This window comes from Sus scrofa, chromosome 11 (assembly GCF_054392235.1).
Source record: "Sus scrofa isolate SSC_HxYL_T2T_F1_AM1 chromosome 11, Sscrofa_HxYL_maternal_Yorkshire_Landrace_v2.0, whole genome shotgun sequence".
NCBI lineage: Eukaryota > Metazoa > Chordata > Mammalia > Artiodactyla > Suidae > Sus > Sus scrofa.
The window spans coordinates 23,092,001-23,105,118 of NC_139393.1; the positions used below are offsets into that span (position 1 = coordinate 23,092,001).

The 13,118-nt window shown below is 49.0% G+C and overlaps 1 long non-coding RNA gene across 6 annotated transcripts in view; it reads right to left on the reverse strand.

Annotated features, from left to right (window-relative positions):
- The window catches only part of LOC110255816 (uncharacterized), a 40,727-nt gene that overhangs the window by 9,038 nt on the left and 18,571 nt on the right, over window positions 1–13,118 (reverse strand). For 3 of the 6 annotated variants that reach the window (XR_014819555.1, XR_014819554.1, XR_002336677.2), the window contains one exon: window positions 400–587. The exons of 2 other annotated variants lie outside the window; for them this stretch is intronic. This is a non-coding gene — a long non-coding RNA (uncharacterized LOC110255816). Of the gene's footprint in view, window positions 1–399; window positions 588–3,634; window positions 3,762–13,118 lie in introns of all 6 variants that reach the window. One more of the 6 variants, XR_014819556.1, reaches the window with a different exon arrangement.

Here is a 13,118-nt window from a genome sequence, read left to right on the forward strand (position 1 = left end):
CTCAGCAGTTAACAAACCCGACTAGGATCCATGAAGACACAGGTTCAATTCCTGGCCTCACGCAGGGGGTTGAGGATCCGGCATTGGCATGAGCTGTGGTATAGGTGGCAGACATGGCTCGGAACCAGCGTTGCTGTGGCTGTGCTGTAGGCTGGCAGCTGCAGCTCCAATTCTATTCCTAGCCTGGGAACCTCCATGTGCCTCAAGTGGAGCCCTAAAAAGCAAAAAAAAAAAAAAAAAAAAAAAAAAAAAAAAAAAAAAAGGCCATTTAGAATATGGACAGAAACCCATCATTTCTTCTGTATCTAAGGAAGCAATACCCAGAGGCAGCTATTTGATGTATCTGAATCAAAGAAAGGGAACTGTTCATGTTTGAAAGTCATAGTGGAATATGTATACCTTAAATGATCACGTTCCTTAAGGAAAAATTTCTAGGTGGACCAGGGCTGCGAAACGCCGCCTTCTTGAGACAGATGTACAGCGTAGGGAGCCAGACGTCAGGCCCGTGAGCCAAGTCGGCATAGGAGCTGTGCTTTTGTTTGGTCTGAAAATCGGGAATTTGCAGACAGAGCCTGGATTTCTGGATCCTGAAAAGAGGGGGAGAGGATCTGGGATTAGTAATCGGGCTTTATCAACAACTGTTTTAAAAGGTTCAGTGTGCAAAAATGACCACGCTACTGCCCTACAGATCTGTGCTTCCAGCCAGGGGTTTTGGACACGGGTGAAGTCTCTTGAGTGAAGTCAGGCCAGAGAGTAGGAAGAGACGGTGACCGTGGCCACTCCAGGGACCGGGGAACGTGTGTGGGCTCCTCAGGCGAAGGCAGCCGCTCGGGAGCGCCGTGCGATTGTAGCTGTGTGCAAACTCAGGCTCTGCATTACCAGATCCTCTGCACTTTTCAAGACCCAGAAATCCAGGCTCTGTCTGCAAATTCCCGATTTTCAGACAAAACAAAAGCACAGCTCCTATGCTGATTTGGCTCGCAGGCCTGAGGTCCAGCTCTCTATGTTGTACTTCTGTCTCAAGAACCAGACTCCCCTGCTCACTGGCAGCTCATCCTTCAGCACCAAACCCAACAGAAAACCTCTTCTTTGTTTTTCCTTTTGTCTCTTTAGGCCCACACCATTAGCATATGGAAATTCCCAGGCCAGGGGTCAAATTGGAGCTGTAATTCTTGGCCAACGCTACAGCCACAGCAGTGCAGGGTCTGAGCCGTGTCTGTGACCTTCACCACAGCTCAAGGCAAGGCTGGATCCTTAACCCACTGAGCGAGGCCAGGGATGGAACCTGCGTCCTCATGGATCCTAGTCAGGTTTGCTACCCCTGACCCATGAAGGGAACTTCAAAAACCTCTTCTTTTTATTAGAGAAAACAGGCACAGGCTGTCTGGTAAGCTAAGTGTTGGTTTACTCAGAGAATATTTCTTGAGGACCTTCTATAAGCCAGAGGTAACACACAGGACAGGCCACAGGCCGCCCTCAAGGGCAGCCTAAGTATTGCCTATGAGAGAAGTGAGGTACTTTGTTTTCTGGCAAAATTTGCCTTGCATGACATAATCCCTGAATCACTCCTCCTTTCTCTCTCTCTCCCCTCTTTTTTTTTTTTTTTTTTTTTTTTTGCCCTGCTCCAGCATGTGGAAGTTCCTGGGCCAAGGATTGAACCCACGCCACAGCAGTGACAACACCAGATCCTTAACGCCCTGAGCCACCAGGGAAGTCCAGAATGGCTCCTTCTTTATTCCTTTTCACATAAATCCTGGGGCAAAACTATTTCTGGGTGTTCTCTTAAGAACTGTGGTTGGGTTGGTAGCAATTCCCCAGGGTACAGTGTAACGCCCTCCACTTCGTTTTCTAACTGACTCATTCAAAGTCAAAGGCGGTGTTTGCAGATGTGCATGCTCCATAGGGGTACATCACAGGTGCCCCACATTTCCAGGAAGAGCATCTCTTTCAAGAAAACAACCTGCCCTACGGGGTCGAGGACATTCAAACCTGCCCGGATGGTGGTTTGTTTCAATGCCCACGTAGGGGACCATGAAAACAGGAGAGAGGGAGATGGAGACCTGAGGGGGAGCTGCTCTACTGGTTTGTCCTGGATCGAGGGCATTTCCGGGAAGTGGGACTCCCAGTGCTAAAACCGGGAGAGTCACAGGCAAACTGGGACAAGCTGGTTTCCCTAGATCCCATTTCCTCTTCTATTTGGACACACAGCTGGACGACGCCTCCTGGTGTTTCACAAAGACTTTCCGAAAAACATTTGGAATGGATAAGCCATGAGATCCTGCTGTACAGCACAAAGAACTATATCTAATCCCTTGGCATGGAACATGATGGAGGATAAAGAGAAAAAGAATGTATATATAGATATGACTGGGTCACTTTCCTGTATAGCAGAAATTGACAGAACATTGTAAATCAACTATAATTTAAAAAGTTTAAAATAAAGAATAATTATAGTGGTCAGGAAAGAGCCCAGTTTGCAAATACAAGGGAAGGGAAATAAAATGTACAGAAACGGACTGCTATCTGGTGTTGGAAAAGCCTTTGCTTCTAAATCCCAAAGAGTTGAAAATAAGACTCAAAGGCAGTAAAGTCCCATTAAGACCTTTCAGTTAAACAAGGTGCTCCACCCCTTCCACAAACACAGGATCCAGGATCCAGAGTCTCCCAGATGCCTTTGGTTTCAGATGGCTTCCGGGTGCTCCCCCATGAACTGATAGAGCTAGGTGAGACCAAGAATTAAATACAGTCTTGGAGTCCCATCGTGGTGCAGCGGAAACGAATCTGACTAGGAACCATGAGGACGCAGGTTCAATCCCTGGCCTCGCTCAGTGGGTTAAGGATCCGGTGTTGCCATGAGCTGTGGTGTAGATCACAGATGTGGCTCGGATCTGGCGTTGCTGTGGCTGTGGTGCCGGCTGGCAGCTGCAGCTCTGATTGGACTCCTAGCCTGGGAACTTCCATATGCGGCAGGTGTGGCCCTAAAAAGCAGGAAAAAAAAAAAAAAAGAAAAACAAATAAACAAAATCAATAACAACAACTACTACAACAAAACGTTGAAACCTTCAAACAACCCTCAGACTCTTACATGGAGGATACCGGGCAAGGAAACCTTCCAGAGGCAGGAGGCTGGAGCTTTGGAGAATAGTGGGCCAGGGATTTCTTCCCACAGAGCAAAGGAGTCAGCTAAGTTCAGAGTCACCATCTGGTGATCCCTGGGCCATATCCAGCTCTGCTGACCAGAGCTGGTCTCTGACGTGTTGTCACAGAGAGTTTGGGCCACACCCACACCCCCACACCGGTGGCTTAAATCATTTTAACTCTTTTTTTTTTTTTTTTCCCCTTTTGCTATTTCTTGGGCCGCTCCCTCGGCACATGGAGGTTCCCAGGCTAGGGGTTGAATCCGAGCTGTAGTCACTGAGCCACAGCAACGCGGGATCCGAGCCGCGTGTGCAACCTACACCACAGCTCACGGCAACGCCGGATCGTTAACCCACTGAGCAAGGGCAGGGACCGAACCCGCAACCTCATGGTTCCTAGTCGGATTCGTTAACCACTGCGCCACGGCGGGAACTCCTTTGACTCTGTTTTTAAGTTTCACGTCATTTGAACTCTTAAGGAAGAAAAGAACTAGAACCTGTTCTGTTATCTCTCGGATGTTCTTTTGCTTCATAGATCCAAGCTGTGGGAAAGGAGCTGAATTGCGCTTTTTCCTTCATCGATGTGAAATGATTGAACTTGGCCTCAGCATGAAGATCTGCAGCCTTTTTTTTGGGGGGGGGGAGAATGGAACCTGTTTGTCATTACTGTCATTGCCTGTGTCATAGCTGACTGTGTGCCAAGCACTTGAAATACAGTACCTCCTATGTTCTTCGTGCCAGCCCTGTGAGGAAGGTACCACCCCATATCAGGGTCAAGTGTAAAAGAGCTGATAAGTGTGATGCAAACCAGGTCTGTCTGACACCAAGGTCAAAGCTTGTAGCCACCATCTTGGCCTCTTCCAAAGCCAGGCAGCCCCAGCCCCCCATGGAGCACATCTGGGGCCCGGTACTGCCCAGGGGCTCCCCCAGTGCTGGCATTCTGTCCCACCCCCCATGTGTACCCGGAGAGGGGTGCATGTGGCAGTGCTGGTCAGGGCTGGCCTGTGAATCCTATTTCCTCAAAAAACAGTGGTAGATAACAGCCTGCCCCCAAGTCTCCCAGGCCTGTCAATCTACTTGGCTAGCAGGGTTCAGTGGCCTTGTGTGTCCTTATAAGGGAATTTCACACTACGAAGGGAAGAGTAGGTATGCACAGAGTCAGGGAGGGTTTGCAGGTGAGTATACAATACGAAGGCAAGTAGCCCCCCTTCCTCCTGTCCAGCATGGCACCAGCATGGCACCAGATAGACCACAGCATCCATGAGTGAGACAGCTACCTTTCTTATGCCAATATCCCTGCCACTTGACTCCGAAAAGCCATCCCTTGAGAATAATATGATTTTAGAGAGGGGGCCACTCTTCATTCATTCATAAAATCCACCATATTTATTAAGCACCCACAATGTGCCAACCATTGGGAGCCCCCCTGTGTCCTGTGGGCAAAACACTGAAAACATTTCTGCCTTTGAGGTGCCCCAGTCCAGTGGCAGAGGCAGACGATATTAAGAATTTTGGGAGTTCCTGTTGTGGCTCAGTGGTAACAAACCCAACTAATATCCATGAGGATGTGGATTCCATCCCTGGCTTCTCCCAGCGGGTTAAGGATCCAGTGTTGCAGGTTGGGGATGTGGCTCAGATCCCCAGTTGCTGTGGCTATGGTGTAGGCAGGTTGTTACAGCTCTGATTCGACCCCTCGCCTGGGAACCTCCATGTGCCGCAGGTGCAGCCCCATAAAGACCAAACAAACAAACAAACAAACAAAAAAAAACAAAAAAAAAAACCCCACCAATTATTCTAGGAGTTCCTCCTGTGGCTCAGTGAGTTAAGAACCTGACTGGGTCACTGCATAGGCACAGGTTTGATCCCCAGCCAGGTGCAGTGCGTTAAAGGATCTGGCATTACTGCAGCTTCAGCATAGGTCGCAGCTGCGGATTGGACTCAATCCCTGGCCCAGGAACTTCCACATGCCATGGGTGTGGCCATAAAAAAAAACAAGAGAATTATTATGATATGAAAGATGATATCTTTCAATATCATCATACACTGAAGTGTCGTGGAGCAAAGCAGCGTGGAGAATTCATTTTGTCTGGGAGGTGGGGAACTGAAGGCGGAAGAGTCACGGCTCCGAGGAGATATTTGGTCTTGATCCACGTTTGTTTTGAGATAAGGTGTTGGAACACTGCTGCTGGCTGCCCAGCATTCATTCTTCATCCTTCCTCTGGGAAACCCCAAGGCGGCAACCGAAATGGCCCTGCTTGACAGCTGTCCCTCCCCCGGCCAGGGTGATGCAGCCTAGTTTAGTCAGAGTGAACTTTAGCCCTCAAAGGAAGCAGAATCTTGCCCCGGGCTCTCTCTGCTGGGCTCGGCAGTGTGCACATGAAATGCTTGCAGTGCCACAGCCATGAGCAGAAAGCTTAGGGCGCCTGCAGGAACCACCGAGTGGGTCCAGACAATGAGACAGCCTAAAGAAGGCCGGGCCGAGACGAGAATCTTTGTGACATCAGTTGAACCCTGCATTCAACTAGATTTAGAGACAGATCTACCCCTGAACATGACTCTTTCCTCTGAAGCTGGTTTCACTTTTGTTTTTTCTTTTTTGGCTGCACCCATGGCATGCGGAAGTTCCCGGGCCAGGGTTCGAACCCAAGCCACAGCAGTGACCCAAGCCACGGCAGTGGCAACACCAGATCCTTAACCCTCCGAGCCGTGAGAGAATTCCTGAAGCTGGTTTAATTTAGGTTTTCCTGTGGCTGGCAAACTAGTGGATCCTTCACTAATACAAACTTTTCCCCTGTTTCCTTGTCGAAAGATACTGTTTATTGTTTTTTAAAGGAATAATTATTGTTGCCTATTTTGAATTTTGGATGAAATAATTATTGCTGTATACTTTTTATATTATATTATATTTTATTTTATATTTTGCTTTTTAAGACTGCACCTGCAGGATATGGAAATTCCCAGGCTCGGGGTCCAATTGAAGCTGTAGCTGTAGGCCTACACCACAGCCAGAGCAAAGCGGGATCCGAGCCACATCTGTGACCTACACCACAGCTCACGGCAGAACTGGATCCTTAACCCACTGAATGGGACCAGGGATCAAACCTGAGTCCTCATGGATACTAGTCGGGTTCGTTAACTAGTCGGGTTCCTGAGCCATGATGGGAACACTTTGCAGGGCACTTTGGCAATAGTATCTGAAACCCTAACTACGTGCATATACTTTTTTTTTTTTTTTTTTTTTGTCTTTTTACCTTTTAGGGCTGCACCCAGGGCATATGGAGGTTCCCAGGCTAGGGGTCTAATTGGAGCTACAGCTGCCAGCCCACACCACAGCCACAGCAATGCCAGATCCGAGCCACATCTGTGACCTACACCACAGCTCATGGCAACGCTGGATCTTAACCCACCGAGCAAGGCCATGGATTGAACCAGAAACCTCATGGTTCCTCGTCGGATTCATTTCCGCTGAGCCACGACAGGAACTCCCCATGCATATACTTTAATCCAGCAATCCCTCCGCTAAAAATTTTTTCTTAAGAAAATGAGTATATTCTTTTTATAAATATATGTAGGAGTTCTCGTCGTGGTGCAGTGCGTTAGGAATCTGAGGGGCTGGGATCACTGTGGAGGCTCAGGTTCGATCCTGAGTTAAAGGATCAGGCATTGCCACTGCTGCGGCATAGGTTGAAGTTGTGGCTGGAATTGAATCCCTGGCCAGGGAACTTCCACATGCCTCGGATGCAGCCATTAAAAAAAAGAAAAAAAAAGATATGTAAAAATGTTTATCAGTGTCTTACACAATAGCAAAATTAAACATCTTACGCAATAGCAAAATTAAAAATCAATCAAAAACAGAAAACAGAAACCAGAAGTACTCATTCCCAATGTATTGCCAAGAGGGCAAAACCAAATGTCGCTGGAACCAAAAGAGTATGGCAGATGGGGGAGTTCCCGTCATGGCTCGACAGTAATGAACCTGACTGGCCATGAGGATGTGGGTTCGATCCCTGGCCTTGCTTAGTGGGTTAAGGATTCATGAGCTGTGGTGTAGGTCAAAGATGTGGCTTGGATCTGGCATTGCTGTGGCTGTGACGTAGGCCAGCAGCTGCAGTTCTGATTCAACCCCTAGCCAGGAACTTCCATATGCTGAGGGTGCAGCCCTAAAAAGACAAAAAAGAAAAAAAAAAAAAAGAAAAAGAAAAGAGTATGGCAGTTGGGTGGCAGTTGGGAGCGCTGAGACACAGATTCATGGAAAGTGCCAGAAATACTCAGGATAACAGTTGTCATCCTTGCATGTGGGATTACCATGGCTCTCTTTTCTCTGTGTGCTCTGCTTGGGTTCCTCAAGCTCTTGTAGGGGGCGTTTCGTATGTGATTCAGCTAAAGACACCCATTTTCCAGGACACATATGGTGAAATTTATGTCTGATAGAAGGACCACCATGTGTCACAAAAAGCATTTCTCCATGAAATGAGAGCTCAGCTCAAAACCTCCTAACAGTAAGAATTCAATGAGGACAATTTTTTTTTTTTTTTTTTTTTGGTCTTTCTGTCTCTTTAAGGCCGCACCTGCAGCATATGGAGGTTCCCAGGCTAGGGGTCGAATCGGAGCTCTAGCCACCGGCCTACACCACAGCCACAGCAACATGGCATCCACTCTGTGTCTGCGACCTACACCATAGCTCGCGGTGATGCTGGCTCCTTAACCCCCTGATCGAGGCCAGGGATCGAACCCACATCCTCACGGATACTAGTTGGGTTCTTAACCCGCTGAGCTCCAAGGAGAACTCCTGGTTTTGGTTTTGAGTCAGTTCTGGGACAGCCTGGCAGGGAGCTTGGGTTTGCAGGAATTTGCAGCTTGGGAGAGAGGAGGGTGCTGGACCAGGGCTGAGCTTTACACAGTCCTCTCCTGGTAAACAGGACCTGCTGCAGAGCCAGGCAGCTGGGGGGCCGCCAATGCTATCACCTGTGACCTTGGGCAAGGCCTAGTGTTCTCCTCTGTCCGCTGGATCGGGCTTGTGGTGTGGGTGTGATGACATAACCTACATATTGTGCACAGACGTGCCAAGTGTGTTAGCTACTGTCTAGAACTGTTTGGGACTCTCGGGTTTTAAGTGGTGGTTGAATCCTCATGAATAGATGAAACGACCGGGGGGAGAGAGAGTTGCGAGGGACCACGAGGGGCCGGAGATGGCTGTGACCCTGAGCACGTATGGGTGTTTTTTCACTCTGCCCCATTTCCGAGCCTCTGAGTCAGAATAATGGCCAGAACAAATCACAGGGCTGTGGTTTAAAATCTTTTCAAAACACGTTCTCATCAGACCTTCTAAATATATCAAACCACTTAGTTTTATGAGCAAGCCAAATTAAACCTTTAATCTTTATGTTTCGAAAAGGACAAAGTGATGCCATAACTGCCACGCTAGACATTTTTAAGGTACGTGGGAACCACAGTTGATTCCGAACTTGCTGTTAACCAGCTGTGTGACCCTGGGGAGTCACTCGGTCTCTCTGAGCCTGAGTTAATTCACCATAAAATGAGTTGCTCAGATTAGAATAATTGCTCAGGTTTCTCCTAGTTTTAAAGGTCTAGTTTTAGGAGTTCCCACTGTGGCTCAGTGGATTAGGAACACAACTAGCATCCATGAGGGTGTGGGTTCGAGCCCTGGCCTTGCTCAGATTCGACCCCTAGCCTGGGAACTTCCATATGCTGCAGGTGCAGCCCCAAAAGCATAAATAAATAAAATAAAATAAATAAAAGTCTAGTTCTATAGGCAACCAACTGGCTGGTTTTAGTTACTGGATGTACTTCAAAGCTAAAAGGTGGATCTTCTTTGAAAACACATGTATGTGGCACCCCTGGCACATGGAAGTTCCCAGGCTGGGGGCTGAATCAGAGTTGTAGCTGCTGGCCTACACTATGACCACCACAACACCTGATTCGAGCCACATCTGCAACCTACACCGCAGCTCACGGCAACACCAGATCCTAACCCACTGCGCTAGGCCAGGGATCAAACCCATGTCCTTATGGATACTAGTTGGGTTCATTGCCACTGAGCCACAACAGTAACTCCTATTTCTGATGGAAGTTTTATGATGGAACTTGCAGAGCGATTCACAGAGTATAACAGAAGATAATACATAAGGACCTGGGGACAAAGGGCTGATAAGATGAAGGAAAGGTAAGTTAATCTCCCAATTGCACACGGATGGCCCTGCGTAGTTGCTAGCTGTGGGCTGCAGTTTCAGATCTGAGCATCTGAGAGAAAGCAGGAAATGCAATCAGTCTGATCTTACCACTTAGGATTAAGATTTTTTTTTTTTCTCTTTACATCCGTACCTACAGCATGTGGAAGTTCCCAGGTTAGGGGTCGACTGGGAGATGCAGCTGCCAGCCTACATGCCACAGCAATAGGGAATCAGAGCTGCATCTGTGACCTATGCTGCAGCTCATGGCAACACCAGATCCTTAACCCACTGAGTGAGGTCGGAGATGGAACCCATGCCCTCAGTGACACTATGTCAGGTTCTTTACCTGCTGAGCCACAATGGGAACTCCTGTTAAAATTTTTTAGTGGCCTCCTCTTGTCCTTAGATAGAAGCCAGTTACCTTTGTCATGTCACCGCTTCTTTGGCTCCCAGCTGCTCACATTCTAAGGCAAAGAGCAGCCCACCCTCCTTCTCCCTTGGGCCAACCATCTTCCTGCTCTCCTCTTCTTTCTTTTTTTTTTCTTTTTTTTTTTTTTTTGTCTTTTCTAGGGCCGCTTCCCGTGGCATATGGAGGTTCCCAGGCTAGGGGTCTAATCCGAGCTGTAGCCACCGGCCTACACCACAGCCATAGCAACACGGGATCCAGCCGCATCTGTGACCTACACCACTGCTCACGGCAACACCAGATCCTTAACCCACTGAGCAAGGCCAGGGATCGAACCTGCAACCTCATGGTTCCTAGTCGGATTCGTTAACCACTATGGTGCGACGGAAATCCTCTCCTCTTCTTTCTTTCTGGGCTCAAGTCGCTGTCTCTTCCTCTGGGAACCTTTCCTAACCCCGAGGCTGGTAAGAGAGCGCTGCTCTCAGCCCTCCAAGAATCCTCCCCCTCCTGCCTGTAATCGCTGGTCCATCTTCTCTCCAGTTCCCCCACCTCCTTCCTCACGGCTCCCTCCCTCCCTCTCAGAGGGCTGAACACACAGCAGGCGCTACGTGAATCTTGGCAGAATGAATGGATCTGCTGAAAGCCGCCCAGCATTTCTGGTCCTGAGATCTCTGGGTCAGGCTTCCCCACAGATCTTCAGAAAGGGGATGTCATGTGTTGGTGGAGAGGCACCCTGCCTGACTCACACCCACCCTGCCTGGCCCGTAGGACTGAACAAGTGATGAGCTGGGAGAACTGCAAAGAGGCTTGATGGTGTGGTGGTTCCAGCAGGACCTGATACCGAAAAAACCTTTGATGATGAGAACTGAGATGGGAGTCAATTGCAAGGGAAGGCAGGAGAGGGGAAAAGAGTGAGCTGAAGGCAGGTGACAGAAAACCTGCCCACGGCACATCGGGACCCTGCTTTCTAGGAACTCCCCTCGTGAGCGGGACCTATGGATGTTAGTATTATTTTTGAAAATAATCAAAAGATCAACCCCAGAAAAGGGATGGTAGAGGGTGGTGCTAACTCAGAGACCCAGGGGACATATTCTAGGGCGAGGAGCACAGCGGCGAAGGGCCAGCAACTCATCTGACTTATCCGGGCAATGGGGACTTCAATGGCAAAACTTTCCAGACCCGCTGAGCTGAGCAGGTGCTCTGGTGAACTTCATGGAAGATGCACAGAGAACGGTTCACACTGACAGTTCACCAGTAAACACTGGTCCAAAGGTCTTTAATCATTTTATGTATTGATGCCTCATCACACACACACACATACACACACACACACACACACACACACAGTTGGATTCTAAGCTACTTGAAAAGAGTAAGAACACATCTTTTCCATGTACTTCCCACAGTATCTGTCCTAGAATCTTCACCTCATACTCACTTGTTGAATTAAACTGGATTCAAAGGCTTGGAGACGCACAGTTTTCAGACATAGGGAAGGCACACTCAGCTTAATAGTATAGGTTTGGAGTTTCCTGGTGGCTCAGTGGTTAAAGATCTGGCATTGACATTGCTGTGGCTGGGGTCACTGTTTCGTAATGGCCTGGGAACTTCCATATGCCATGGGCGCAGCCCCCTCACTCCCATCCCGGAACCCCCAGAGAAAGAAAGAAAGAAAAAATAGCATAGGCTTATATTTCAGATGGGTTAGAAATTACCACTCATTTGTAAAAATACTCACTCCTCCATTACAACACATGACCCCGAGGCTCTGTGAGAAAAGACTCAGGGGTTTTACAGAATAATATGTTCCAGGCGAGTCATCGCTGCGAATGACTTCCCAGGACAGCCCCCGGAGCCACAGGCTGCGTTCCTAAGCATGTGACCACCTCTCCTCCACTGGTCAAACCACGTCTGGCTGGAATACTAAGTTCTATTCTGGGCTGCAGACTTTTCCCATGGGATGGCTTAGCCCAGAATGCATTCAGGAAATGGTGACCAGGAAAGGCAGGAAAAGCCCCTCACAGGGATGAGAGGTAGGAAGCAACCAAAGGGAGACTCACCTTCTCACCTAAACCAGCGCCTTGGATACCCATTCTAGAATCTTCCACCCCCCTCTTGGATCCCGGCACTCCTCTACATCCCTGTGTCCCAGCTGAGCTCTGCTGCCCCTTGCGTCTCCCCCAGGCTCTGCAAAGGCCTCTTCCTCCAGGACCGCTCCCCTCCACCGGTCCTCCCCATGGCTCTCAGGGCGAGCTTTCCAAAATGCGCATCAATTTGCGCCCGCTCCCTGCTGAAAATCCTCAATAAATCCTCACGCATTCAGCCTCAGATTCAAGCCCATCGTTAGCCTTATCCTATTCCCGCCCCATCATAAGCGCCCTCAGCTCCTGCCAGGCCACAATCCCAGCAGGTCCTCCACTATGCCATGCCTCTTCTTGCCTCCCACTTTTGCACACGTGGTTTTTATCTCCACAGCGAGCTGGAATAGAGATCAACTCCAGCTAACAACCACAAAGAGAAAAGAGGATCAGGAAGGCAATCTATGCCTTAAGATAGCTCTGAATAGAAAACATTGTCCAGTAAGAAGCTTCTCTGCCCTGCCTTAATTTTTTTTCCCCCTATGTCAGGGAGAAGGGAGAGATGGCAGCCAATAGTTCTAATTTTACAACCACCCAGCACCCTGAAATCAGAGGCAAGAAACAGGTTGCCATCTCCAGCAAAAGATCTCCAAGGGAGACTCTGAGGGGCTGAGCTTTGGACCTCCCCGGAGCCAATCACTGTGACCAAAGGATAGGGGCTCACTCTGATTGGTGCCTGCAACAGAGACGGGCGGGGCACAGTGTGTGGGACCAGGAAACCCTGAAGCAGAGAAGGTGGTTCCCACAGGAAAGGATGCCGGCAAGGCAGACCACAGTGTCTTCTCTCTTCCAAGCCCTCCCTAACCTTCCTGAAGAGTCAAGTGCTTGTTCCCAGGTGCATCCAAAAATCCTCATTAATACTCCTCTCCCGGCATGGGTTACATCCCTGTGATTTGTCTGAGTATATTTATGCCTTCTCATCCATCAGATATGAATTCCTGGAGAGCAGGGATTGTGTTTGTACTGGTTAACTTCTGCCTGACCTCTGTGTTAACTCTCCACCCTCTGCATCCTGCGTCGCTCGGCCCCTGGGTCTGGATGATCAGCAGGAGATGAGAAGGAGAGAGGAAAACCAGGCTGAGATGTCCCTCGGCTCCTCGCCGGCTCTGCCGTTCACAGCCCCCGGGCTCTGCACTATCTCTTTAGGTTTCCCTGTACCCTTTCCACACCAGATAAATAGCTCCTTTATCGACCTCTCCTCGCATTACCCAATTAGAGCGTGCCACCTGGTTCCTGCCAGACCCTG